The sequence below is a fragment of the Ochotona curzoniae genome, unplaced genomic scaffold, assembly GCF_017591425.1.
Source record: "Ochotona curzoniae isolate NIBS_2020 unplaced genomic scaffold, NIBS_Ocur_1.0 scaffold_3890, whole genome shotgun sequence".
In the NCBI taxonomy this organism is placed as follows: domain Eukaryota; kingdom Metazoa; phylum Chordata; class Mammalia; order Lagomorpha; family Ochotonidae; genus Ochotona; species Ochotona curzoniae.
Window position 1 is genome coordinate 7,645,558 of NW_024467115.1, and position 13,179 is coordinate 7,658,736.

A 13,179-nucleotide genomic window follows, 5' to 3' on the forward strand; every position below is an offset into this window, starting at 1 on the left:
CAATAAAATAATGTCAATATGCAGATGTGAAAAAACTTACTTTTAAATGAATGAATGTTGTACTAGAAACAAATGTTAACATACTTATCTGCAATTTGAGATAACATTTGTGCTTGTCATTCCAGTTACTAATTAGCAAGAATCTTCTCCATCTTTCTATTGAATCTGGCAGCTTCTAACAAGGAGCTATTAAGATTGACTTTTATCAAATTTGTAATGCATAGGACCGCATTATACATTTAGAAAAGAATGTTAAAAGTCACATAAATCACTTTCCTTTCATCCAGCACTCACCACAAGCCACATTGTTTGGGCTGCTCTAAAGAAGATTCCACACAGCTTTTTGCAGTGTAAGTGGTATAAAAGAACAGAGGAGTCATGATGGACAAATTCCAGTTCATTCTTATTTCTCCAACACATTGCTGTGACTTTAAATAAATTACGTGAACTTTCTGGTTCCTAAACTGCAAACAAAGATAGCTATTGTAAAGATTAATTTCATTATTCTGGATAAAGAACACAACTCAGTCTTCAGCATCTAATATAATATTAGCTTAATATATGTTCTAGTTTAACTCTATTTCCACTTGCTCTTTTGTCAATTGTAATCAAGAATTGTCATTCACACAAAAATGGCATCCATATGAAACGCATCTGATGGTCAAGGAACTGCTCGGAATGCTCACAGCCCACATCAGGATGCCTGGATTCCAGTCCCAACTCCACATGGGATTCCGGTTCCCTGCTCATGGGCACCCTAGAAGGCAACAGATGATGGCTCCAGTGCTTGGGTCTCTGCAGCCTCTGTGGAGCACCCAGTCTGTGTTGCACCCCTGCCCGTGGCCTGACTCAGCTCTCACTGCTGCATGCATCTTGGGAGTGAATCAGCAGATCGAAGATCTCTATTTCTAGTCTCTCTGCTTCTCAAAGAAGTTAAAGAGATGATAGATTAACAGATTAATTAACAGATAACATTATGAGGAGAGCACTGAAATCCTAACCATCTACTTTTGGATTGCTTATTAATTTCTTTCATTCAGCACCAACCATAGCCAGGTAACAGACTGGGTGTTGATGTGTATCCATCTTTTCCTTCCTCACCACCCCTAGTCATGCTCCGGCATCTTTATGTTTTTAATACAGCTCAGTCCCTGGCACCCTTCATGGTAGCACTCCAACCCTTGTGAATGGCAATTTTTTGTTTAAAATAAGAAGATTGGATGACTCCAGAAAAATATTTTCAGGATACAAGTGGACTTTGCTTTTTTTTTTAAAGATTTTATTTTTATTATTTTTTTATTGGAAAGGCGGATATACAGAGAGGAGAGACAGAGAGAAGATCTTCCATCCGATGATTCACTCCCTAAGTAAGCACAACGCCCGATGCTATGCCGATCTGAAGCCAGGAGCCTCTTCCGGGTCTCCAAAGTGGGTGCAGGGTCCCAAAGCTTTGGGCCATCCTTGACTGCTTTCCCGGGCCACAGGCAGGGAGCTGGAAGGGAAGCAGGGCCGCCGGGATAGAACCCGCGCCCATATGGGATCCCAGGCGTGCAAGGCGAGGACCTTAACCACTGTGCCACCACGCCGGGCCCTCATTTATCCATTCTTCAAGAGCACAGAGTTGATTACTACATTTTGTTCCTACGATCGACAACTTTGAAGTATGTGTAAGATGTATGTAAATTTAAATATTATTTAGAAAATATCATTCCCTTTAGAAGTTAAAAGTAAATTACTTATTTTCATTTGAAAGGAAAAGCAGAGATAAAGAGAGATCTCCTGTGTGCTTGCTCACTTCCCGGATGCCCACAACAGACAGTCTGGCCGGGCCAAGCTGAGCCCAGGAGCCCCGAGTTCAATCCAGGCCTCCCTCATTGGTGGCAGAAGATCAAGTACTTCAGCCATCATCTGCTGCCTTCCAGGGTGCCTACTAGCAGCAAGCTGGACTCAAAGCAGAGAACCTAGGGCTTGACCCAGCCTCCCGTGTGCATCTCCGAAGCAGTGACAACCGCTGCACCAAATGCTCATCCAAGTATAATTCTTTGACTAAAAATAGTGATATGGCAGATAAAACACACTCACAAAGATATTAGCAAGAAAAAAAAGAGAGAGAGAGAGATCAATTGAAAATTAGCCAAATAACAGTCATACACTGTATGCTGGACAAGACGATACTGCAGTCTGCAGCTTCTTTTAGGTGCCAGGCCCCTGACTCGTCCTGACTCTTCTTTACATTACCCACCTTGTCCTCCTCCAGCCAAAGCCAAGTTTGTAAACCCCAGCTCTGCTCGTTGCCGCACTCCATCTCTTAGCAAGCATTTCTACCCTCAAGGTGTCAGTTCTCACCTCAAGCTGAATCCCTCCCCAATCTGTCACCATTACTCAAAGATATCTACCCATGAACAAGATGGCTGCACTTGAGTGACTGTTATTGGATCCAAGTCTAAATGCAATTTGGTTTTTTTGCTGGCCTTCCAGGTAGCACCCTTTCCACATTAGTGGAAACCTTATCCGTTTTTCTCCTATCATACCTGTAAAAGGGATAATCATTCCTTAATTTAAATCTGTGACTACAACAATATGGAGTAAAAATTCAATTCAGATTTGCTAAATAGATGGTTAAATTAAATGAATAAAAATCTATGAAGTAACTGCACAGATGATTAGCATCTTCTGAAGGTCGGAGAAGTTGAGTCCCTTTGCTAAGATAACCCAGCTGCTATGGGTTGGGAGTAATTTGGTCTCTGGCTCCTGTGTTTGCTTCGCTTTCCCTTCTTTTTCTTCTCCATGTTTACTCTTCTGCAGCATCTGATTTATGCATGTTTGTTGCCTCTTTCTCTCATGTAAGTCCAAATTGTCAGTTCCTTAAACTATATTTATTCTGATGATCTCCTAGACAGACTTTCCTAGCCTTGTCTAGCCTCCACAGTCTGTTCTGCCCACAACAGTTATTGCCTCACCCTGTGTCTATTTCTAATCACAGCCATATTCTTCCTGGCCTGTTTACAATTCTGTACTCTCTAGGGTGAACTCTTGGCCTAACAACTAAGACACCTGCATTGCATAGCAGAGTTTGATTCTTAGTTCCAAATCGTGACTGCAGTTTTTTCTTAATGTAGACCTTGCAAGACAACAATGATGACTCAAGTAATTAAGTCGATGCAACCTACCTGGGAGACCTAGACTGAGCAGGCTTTTGAATTCAGCTGAGGCTATTGAGAGCCATGGAGGAGAGAAACAGTGTGTGGATGGAGGCTCTACAGGTTTTTCTCTGCCTTGGAAATGAACATCACCCTGTTCTGTTCACTTCCTCCTCCTTTTTAAATCTCTCTTATCCTTTTATTTTTCTGCTGTATTTTGGCTACTTGCTTTGCAGATTCTTCTGTTTCTTCCCATTCTCCTATGCTGAATTATCCTGTGAGTTTGTTTCTGAGTCTTCTTTTTTGTACATTTTCCTTTTGGTAGCGCTTATATCATCGCAAACTTCTAACCTAATGTCTCCGATGAATCTCAACTTATAAGTAAGTTCTATTATGTATTTCTTTTTAATTTTAATTTTATTTTTAATATTGCTTACATAACTGAAAGGATTGCACACCCTCTGACTGGGGGGAGAGGATCAGGTATGTATGGAAGAAAGTAGATGGGGCAAATGTTTCCGGTTTGTTTGTTCATTTGTTTTCTTTGTCCACACAGGGAAAAGGAGAGGGGGCCAGTCCTGGCTGATCAACTACGTCAGGACCCTGAGATTGGGGTTGGTCATTTGATGACACCGTAGAGACTCCGATGTGGGGAAGAATAGTAAAACTACTGAGGCTGTTACTTCAGTGGTTTTGGTAGTTCTGAGAAGTTGGTTTCATTGCTCCCAGGTGGAGAAAATATTTCCAAGGTCTATTGGTTCATATATTCCACCTTGGTGCATTATCCACAGACCCAGGGACATGCTGCAAAGGTTGGACAGGAAAATTGTCCAATCTGTTCTGCTTTCCTTCCTCCAACAAAGCACTTAACATTCCCTACTTGCTTAGATGAGTTGGCCTTCAAGTCTCCCATGTGCATCTGGGCATGCTGTCCACTGCGCAGACATCAGCACCAACAAGTCAGGTGGGGATCTAGATAAAACAGCAAGGTGATGATTTCCTCTATCTGTGTGTCTATCTACACCTTGCAGTCAGTCTATCACCCTGGATCCCCTTCCACCTCTTCCCAGACATTACTGGACCTTCATGATCAGCTTGGGAACCAGTTTTCAAGCTGTACTTTCATCTAATGCCCACTTCCTTTTCCCTTTCCTTACCACATAGTGTAAGTATTTTAAGTACCTGACACAGAGCAAATAATGAATGGTGCCTATTGTTGTTGTCAATGCCAACAATAACAAATGTATTTCTATCTTCATTGAACTACAATGAATTGAAACTCTTAAGCACTTTGATCACATCTTTTCCCAACCTCATAACATGTATCACATTGGACCTCCTGGAGCAGTAAATACTCAGCATTGTCCTTTTCCAAATAAGTCTCAGTGCAGCTAAACCAAAAACAAAACCAAAGGATTGTAGTTTTAGTCAAGCTTTAGTCTATTTTTATGCTGTTGTGAATTTTTTTTTCTAAACAAAACCAGAAAGATACAGTACTTGAAGCAGCAGCAAAGGATAGAATAGTTTTTGAAGCTTCAGGAGTAAAAAAGGTAATGACCATATAGCATCATATCTTTTGGGGAACTCCTGGAGTCTTATTTTGTTCTGATTTGAAGAATTCCCAAGTATAGTTTATTCTTCAGCAGCATAGCAGTGTATGGTGCACATCTGAGAACTGACATTTTGAACATAAAAAACTTAACCACATTTATTTGAATTTCTTGGAAAATTCATAATTTAGATCAAATATCTAAGTAAGTGGATTATCAAAATAAACTATCATGAACTACCTGTTTAATAATTTATTTTTAAGTTTAATTATTTTTATTAGAAAGGTAGAGTTACAGAGAGCTGAAAAGATCCTCCATCTGCTGGTAAACTCCCCAAATGGCTGCAGTGGCCAAAGCTGAGCTGATCCAAAGCTAGGGATTTCTTCCGGGTCTCCAGGCTTTGGGACATCCTCCACTGCTTTCCCAGGTCACAAACACAGAGCTGGATGGGTAAAAAGAGCACTACTTTCCCAGGCCACAAGCAGAAAGCCAGGTGGGAAGCGGAGCAGCCAGGACATGAACCTGTGTCCATGTGGGTTGCTGGCGTTTGCTGTCTGGGAGTCACAAAGCCAAACATAACTACTTAACAATTAACCAACCTTAGACGTCAAATAAAATGTTCTCGGATTCATAAATAAGAATAGCACCGGATTATTTACAATATACATAAATAATCTGCAAGGTATATAGTTTTAATATATAGTGGGTTAAAAAAAAAAGATCCTAAGCGTGGTGAAAACTACTTAAAATCCTTACCAAAGTTATTTTCTTATCTTGCTAGTCAAATTCCAGATTAAGTAAAAGCTTTAAGAAAACCCCCCTGCGTGTGTACACATCCAATTTATTTTACATTTAGAAATTCCGTGTCATTAGCAGTCTAAGAAATGTACGGACAGATATGTTAAAGTGTTTTAAAATCGAGATCTATGTTTTGTAATGGATCATAAATTATTTCTCTAAGCAGATACTCTGCTTTTAAATACTATATTGAATAATACTTAGAAAGGAACAGAATTTGAATGATCAAAACCAGCTACAGTAAAGTGAAAGATTACGGGATTTTAAATGAGAAAGCAAAAAACCGAGTTTCCCTGACCGGGAATCGAACCCGGGCCGCGGCGGTGAGAGCGCCGAATCCTAACCACTAGACCACCAGGGAACTTGCTTGCTTTCTTTACTTAGTCATATTAGTTGCCTAAATCCGCCCCACGTAGTTCCTGTCAGCGGGGAAGGACCACGGCCTCTGGCCACACCCACCCCGTTCCTGCTCCAAGCCGGAAGTTAGGACGCTCATTCTTCAACCCGAGCGGAGCTGCAGGCGAAACCTGAGCGTTCCAAAATCCCCTGCTCCTAGGACTGTGGTAAAGGGAAAGACCTCCTCCATTCCTGCACTTGCCACACGGCGTGGGAATCCCTTCTCCACTTCTGGACCCCCGTTAAACTGCTGTCCAATAGCCTGTACTTTTTGTTGGTTAGTTTTCTTAGTCATCGCAGTCTGTCTAACCTGCCTGTCTTCCACTTTCCTGTAACACGCGCGAACTGCTGATCCTGTTCCGCGTGTCTAGCAAACAGTTTACTAAATCCAACGCTAGATGGCCCCGGGCGAAGAATACTTCCCAGGTGGGACTCGGCCCTTAGCCCTGCACCGAGCAGCCCTGGAGGCTGACGGGAGGTCTTGGGTGTTGGTCTCTGTCTCTCTCTCTCGTCGCCGTGGCGTGTGAGTGTGAGTGTGTGTAAGATCACAATTACTGTTGCAGTCGCGCTTTGCTGCGAATGGCAACCCCAGGAAACCCAGGATCTCTGCACCAGGAGCCAACTCCAGAACCGCACTATATTTAATTCTTGTCACATTTTCCTAACCGTGTTATTACCCGCGCAATTGCTTTACTTCCCTGCATTATATATTAGATATGGCCAGGAAATGATGCAATGACCAGACAAGTCGAAGAAAGCTTACATCCCAGCCCCAAATCCGAAATCCTCCGGAAACCGAGACCATAGGGTCCAACTTGAAAGTGCCAGCTGCTTTGCTGAAGAGCCCAAGCCACCCAGCTCTTATAGGAAAGGGGAGGGACCCTAAGTGAGACAGTGCACCCTGCCTCTCACCAACATCCTTGCCCGCTGTTAGAACCACGATCCATCCTGCAGTGCAGTGTGAGTTAGCGCTATAAGAAAGCTTCCTATTTCCAGCAGATCAGAGATGGGGTTCAAATCACTGACAGTATTGGGCTAAAACTACTTAATGTCATGCAAACATGAAGATTAAAAGATGTTAGTAGGACTAATGTGGGTGAAAAAATGGCAGTGAGAAATTTCTAAACTTATCTGATATATTGATTTTTCATACCAAGCAGTTTTGGGAGATGACTGATGGATGGAATGCCTACCTCTCAATTGGAGGTTTCCAGCTCTAACGTTACATTATCTAGGCAAAGCAGATACTACTTTTAGATACTTTAACCTTGCCCAGGCTCAGCAATAGTATTATCCACAAGGTACAATGAAAACCACACTCCTGCTCCCACCCGCTAGTAACCCCTATTTGTCATTGAAAGAGAAGCATTATCAATTTCTTCTGTTTCCTAGAAATAATCCATGAGTACAAAAATAAATGTGTAATTCTTTTTTCTTCCACTGACTTCTGTGTTAAAGCATATCAGGCGTACAGGAAATGCGAGTGTAGGACGTGACAGTTACCCTCTAGACCTGTCCTCTCCAGCTTAGCATCTCCAGCAACAGGTGGCAATGTCACCAGTGTGAATGCAGATATCCTGTGAGGGGCGGAATGTACACTGGATTGCTAAACTTTATTATGGGATTAAACAAAAAAGACTATAAGATACCCTGCTAATGCTGTATCGATCACATTTAAAATGAAAATTAGATATACAGTTGGTTACATACACTATTTAAAGAAATTTTGCTTTCACTGTAAACATTTTATTCACTTGGAGCAGAGAGAGAGAGACTTTTCATCTACTGGTTCACCCCCCTTCAGGCCAAAGTCAGGAGCCAGAGATTTAATCCAGGCCTCTTCCAGGGCTGCCTGAAATCCGGGATCATTGCCCCCCAAGATCTGCCTTGACAGGAAACCCAGCAGGAAATTGCAGTTAGGAAATGGCTAAGCTGAACACTTGCCCTTAAACTTTTATTTCGATTTCATTGTCATGAGCTGTTGTGGTTCCCCTATATGTGTAGCTTGCATTGTGTTTGTTTTAACAGTACTGATCTGGAGTTCTCAGTTATCGATATGTTGCTTCATTTGCTTTCTCTCAATCTCTAATGAGGGGTGGCTTGTAAGATTACTTGCAGACATCTTGACACTTCTGCATTATCATACCTCTACAAGCAATACAAGGATCACAACTTGGAAATTTAAGTTGGATACGATGTTAATTATTGTATGATCAAAATTTCTGATAGTACTGACAATGTCTTTCATAGTTGTTTTTTCTTTCTTTTTTTTTTACCTCAGGATCCACTATATATAGTGCTTACATGCTATGTGTCTATCACAGTCTCCTTTCTTTAATCTAGGACAATTCCCCCAACCTTCTTTTCTCTTGTACAAGATGACAAGTGTTTCAGCAAATTCTGTGATCTTTCTAATGCAAGGAAAACTGTTATAAATGATGTGTTCCTCTTAGTGCAGTGTGTCAGTGCACATCATGGCAGTGCAGGTCATTGGCTGAATATTAAGTAAGGTGAACACAACAATAACTCCTCCCACCACTCTTCACATACATTCCTAGAACACGCGTTATTTCAGAATTTTTAAAAACATTTTTATTTATTCATTTGAAAAGCAGAGTCACACACACACACACACACACACACACACACACACACACACACACACACTTTCTACCTGCTGCAGCTGCTGGTTCATTCCCCAAGTGGCCACAAAGGCTGGTGCTGGAACAGGCCCACGCCAGGAGCCTAGAACTCGACCCAGGGCTCCCAAATCGATGGCAGGGTTCTGTGTTCTTGGCCCATCATCACCTGCTTCTTCAGGCACTTTAGCAGGGAGCTGGTTGCAAGAAGTTAGGACAGGAACCGGTGCTCACAAATGGGATGCTGGTGTTATAAATGGTCTTAATTCCAGAGTTTTGACCTAGAGGAAATAATCCATTTATCAGAATGTATTGAAATTCATCACAAGGATATTTTTAAGGGAATAAGGCAAGGTAAGAGTGAGAGAGCGATAGGATGTGCAAATGACTCAAATAGCCCTTGTTGGCTCTGGAAATAGACAAGGGAACCAGGAGCCAAGAGCAGGTGTTTTTGAAAAGCTAAACAAAGCAGAGCGACAGACTCTTCCCAGAGCCTCTAGAAAGCTAACAACCCTACTAACACCTTGGCCATAGCCTGTTGAGACCTGTCCTAGACTTCTGCATTTCAGGGCTGAACACTAGTCGATGCATGATTTTTTTTAAGTTACTAATTTTGTGGTAAATTTTACAGCAGCAGTAGGAAACCAACACAGTAATTCCAATCATTTAATTATGCTGTCTGTCAAGTTTCTCCATTATAAGGGTATCTTTCATACATGTAATAAACGAATATTGGAAAAAACAATTATCACCTCTAGAAATGACACTTTGGGACTGAATACTGGTCCTTTTTCAAGCAGTTTAATGGTTTCAGCACTCCATGATGATCCTTTCCTGAATCAATTATTGAAATAGCAGTTACAAGCAAGTGACATTATTTCATAAAGAAGTTTCCTTTCTCTCCTCCCTGTTCTATTCTTTGCCCACTTTTTTGTTAATATTTTTACTTTGAATTTTGAATAATGTACATTTTCGTATAGGCTGGGATTCCCCACCAAACTCCGACCCCCCCATCAGATTTTTCCCATTTTGTTATAATAGTGTAGTCCTTCATAACGAATCATTCTATCAGTCTCTTATTTAAGTATACTCCAACATTGTTGGTACAGGCAATGTCGGACAGTCCAGCATCCCATTGTCTACACATGTCCAACAGTTGCATTGGGAATTCATCTTTCGTCTGGATGTAGGGATGAATGTTCCATTGTACCCCCATGTCTGTATATGATCGACCCCAGTGCATAGCACCTTGAAAAAATAACACACCACCGAGTAACCAACAGATGAGTGACAAAAAGGAAACACAGAAGTCTCTTGGGAAAAATGATGCCATCGTATATATGTCCACTTTTTATAATAGGTTTTACTTATTTTCTGTTTTGTGAGAGTTTTTCTTTAATGTGCTAAAATCTATTGCTATTTAATTAGTATTTAATAACCCATCCATTTAATATTTAGGTTGTCCCAAATATGACCTGACAAAGTTATTTCAAGCTGATTCCTGTATTCTTTTTACTTATGTTGCTGTGGATTTTTAAATACTTCTCCACTTCATACCATGTACTTCAAGAAATAACTCATGGGCAATTTGCAACATGGCACATATATCCAGTCTTTAATTTCATGCTTTATTTTTACAAACAGAGGTATATTCTACATACCTTTCTCTGTTTATCAATATTCTTTGTATATGAATTTTCTCATTTTTCTGAAAAAGTGCATGACATTTCATTGTAGCTATTAAAACATTTCTGTTTTACTGAAAATTTAGATAGTTTCCATCCTTGTTACACAAAATAACCTTTGGCAAACATAATTCAACATTTACTTGCTATTAATTTGCCCACAAATTATTGACCTTAGAATGTAAATTTTTGCTTTGAAAATGCTATTATATATTGGAAGAGAAATCATGGTATCTAATTAAGATTCAGCTATGGCTATAATTTATTGACAAGTTTATTTTCAAGTTCATTTCAATTTGACTCAGCCATTTTTGTTTATTAATTTGTTTATTCACAAAATGAATATTTATTGAATCCAATTATGCTAGGCACTGTGGTGGCTTCCAGTAACTGAGCAGTTATAGTATTGTAAAGGAAATATTTCACATACTTTAATTAGTTCATTTAATAGATTAAAAATCCTTGTTGCATTACACGTTTGTATCGATGGAGTTATAAAATAGCATAACTACTCTGGAAAATAGTTTGACCCTTTCTTAAAACACTAAATCCTGCACTTAACACATGACCTAGAAAATGTACTTTTGGGCTCTTATTCCAGAGAAATGAAAATTTATCTTTACGTGAAACATACACATGAGTTCTGACAAGAGTAGCTTAGTTATATTCAGAAAGCAGAAACAAATGAAATGTCCTCCAATAAGGAATGGTGGAATAAACTCTGGAAATTCATACCTTGGAATATACACACACGAACACATACACACACACACATACACATAACATGCCTTTATTTAAAGTACTGAAATATATGTGTAAACAAATAAAATATATATGTAAATGATTAAACTGGGTATTTAAATGTATTTTAAACTGTGTATATGGTGCACAGTGTGATAGCTTGTTGATAAATAGATGTGTTGTGAGCAAATCAGGTTGATTACACTTCCATCTCCTTAAGAATTTATTATTTCTGGGTTCCGCGCGATGGTGTAGTGGTTAAGGTACTCACCTTGCTATGCCCGGGATCCCATATGGGCGCTGGTTCTAATCCTGGCAGCCCTGCTTCCCATCCAGCTTCCTGCCTGTGGCCCAGGAAAGCAGCCAAGGATGGCCCAAAGCTTTGGGACCCTGCACCCGCTTTGGAGGCCAGGAAGAGAGAGGCTCCTGGCTTCAGATTGGCTCAGCTCCAGCTGTTGCGGCCGCTTGGGGAGTGAATCATCGGACGGAAGATCTTCTTCTCCGTCTCTCCTCTCTGTATATCCACCTTTCCAATAAAAATAAATAAATCTTAAAAAAAAACCGAATTTATTATTTCTTTGTCTTTGGAGTTTGAAAACTCCATTTTTCCACCTCTTAATAAAATTTACAATATGTTTTGGATATTATAACCATTCTAGTGTGCTATAGAACTCACAACTCTATATGATTATATTTTGGTACGTATTACCTATACCACAAAACATTTATAAATAAAAGAAATATTGATACTCCTATCAACTTTGGTAGATCTCAAGGGAATTAATTAGATTGCTTAGACAAAAGAAAGCCAATACATGAGGTTGTACACTGTATGACTCGTGTGCAGCTTTCCTTTTTTTCTTAAGGCTTATTCTATTTATTTGACAGACTTACAGACAGAGTGGAAGAGACAAAGAGATAGGTCTTCCATCTGCTGATTTATTCACCCACTGACTGCAGCAGCTGAAGCTGGGCCAGGCTGAAGCCAAGGGTTTTTCTCAAGTCTCCCAGGAGAGTAGCAGGGACCCAAGCACTTCGACCTCCCCCACTGCTTTCGCAGGCCATTAGCAGGGAGTAGGATCAGAAGTGGAGTAGCAAGGACTCAAATTAACACACATATGGCATGCTAGCACTGCATGAAACACCTATACAGAATTCTTGGAATGACACCAATGGGAATAGATCCAGTCACTGCTAGGAATTATGGATGTGGTGAGGAGGTCTGACATAACTGTAAAGGGCCAGACTCCTGGGAGCACTGTAGTGACAAAACAGTTCTACATCTCACAGCGTTGCCGGGCCAAGAAGACATAGGAAAAACTGCATGGAACACACACACACACGTACACCTAAAAGATTTATGCACAGTGGTGAAATCTGAATAAGCTGTCAAAATGACCTCAATCTCAATTGTCTTGGGTGGGGGGGATGTTTAGTTGAAGAAGAAGAGAGAGAAAGCAAGAGAGAGAAAGCAACCTTACACCTACGGTTCACTCTCCAAATACCCAAAGTCAGGAATTCAATCCAGATTTGCCACCTGTGAGACAGAAACTTCAATACTTGAACCTGCTGCCACTCAGGGTTTGCACTGACAGGAAACATGAACTGGAGCTGGAACCAGAGTTGATACTGAAACCCAAACACTCGGACATGGGTGATGGACCTCTTAACCAATCCATCCCAAACACTAACACCTCAGCTTTCTTATTATAAAAGCTATTTCCACTAGAACACTGGAAGGAAACTTAGTACTTCCTGTACTCATTTTTGGTGAATCTATAATTATCTGCTTTGAAAACTTCCCTTTAGAATATTCAGAGTAAATTTCTTTCACTCACTATGAATCCAAACCACCATGGATATCACCTTCAGCTTAGCAATTTGCTTCAGAATGAAATATTACATCTCAGCACTGATGTCTGAACATCAGCTTTATAAAAAAGTTCATTTAATGGAAAGGCAGAGTTACCTGAAGAGAGAAGAAGAGAGAGCAACTTCCCATCTATTGGTTTACTCGCCAAATGGCCACAACAGCCTGGGCTGGCAAGACCAAAGTCAGGAACCTGAAACTCCATTTGGATCTCCCCTCTGGGTGGCAGGGGCCCAAGCCTTTGGGGTCATCTTTTGCTACCTTCCCTGGTTCATTAGCAGAGAGCATGATAGGAATGGAGCAGCCTGGCCTTACATTGACACACATTTGTAAAGCAGGTGTGCCAGGCGACAGCCACAC

The 13,179-nt window shown here is 40.7% G+C and overlaps 1 non-coding gene across 1 annotated transcript; it reads right to left on the minus strand.

The window, feature by feature from the left end:
* Positions 1-5,777: 5,777 nt before the first annotated feature.
* On the minus strand, positions 5,778-5,849 carry TRNAE-CUC. Its single transcript has one exon. It is a non-coding gene; the product is annotated as a tRNA-Glu (tRNA).
* Positions 5,850-13,179: the final 7,330 nt, after the last annotated feature.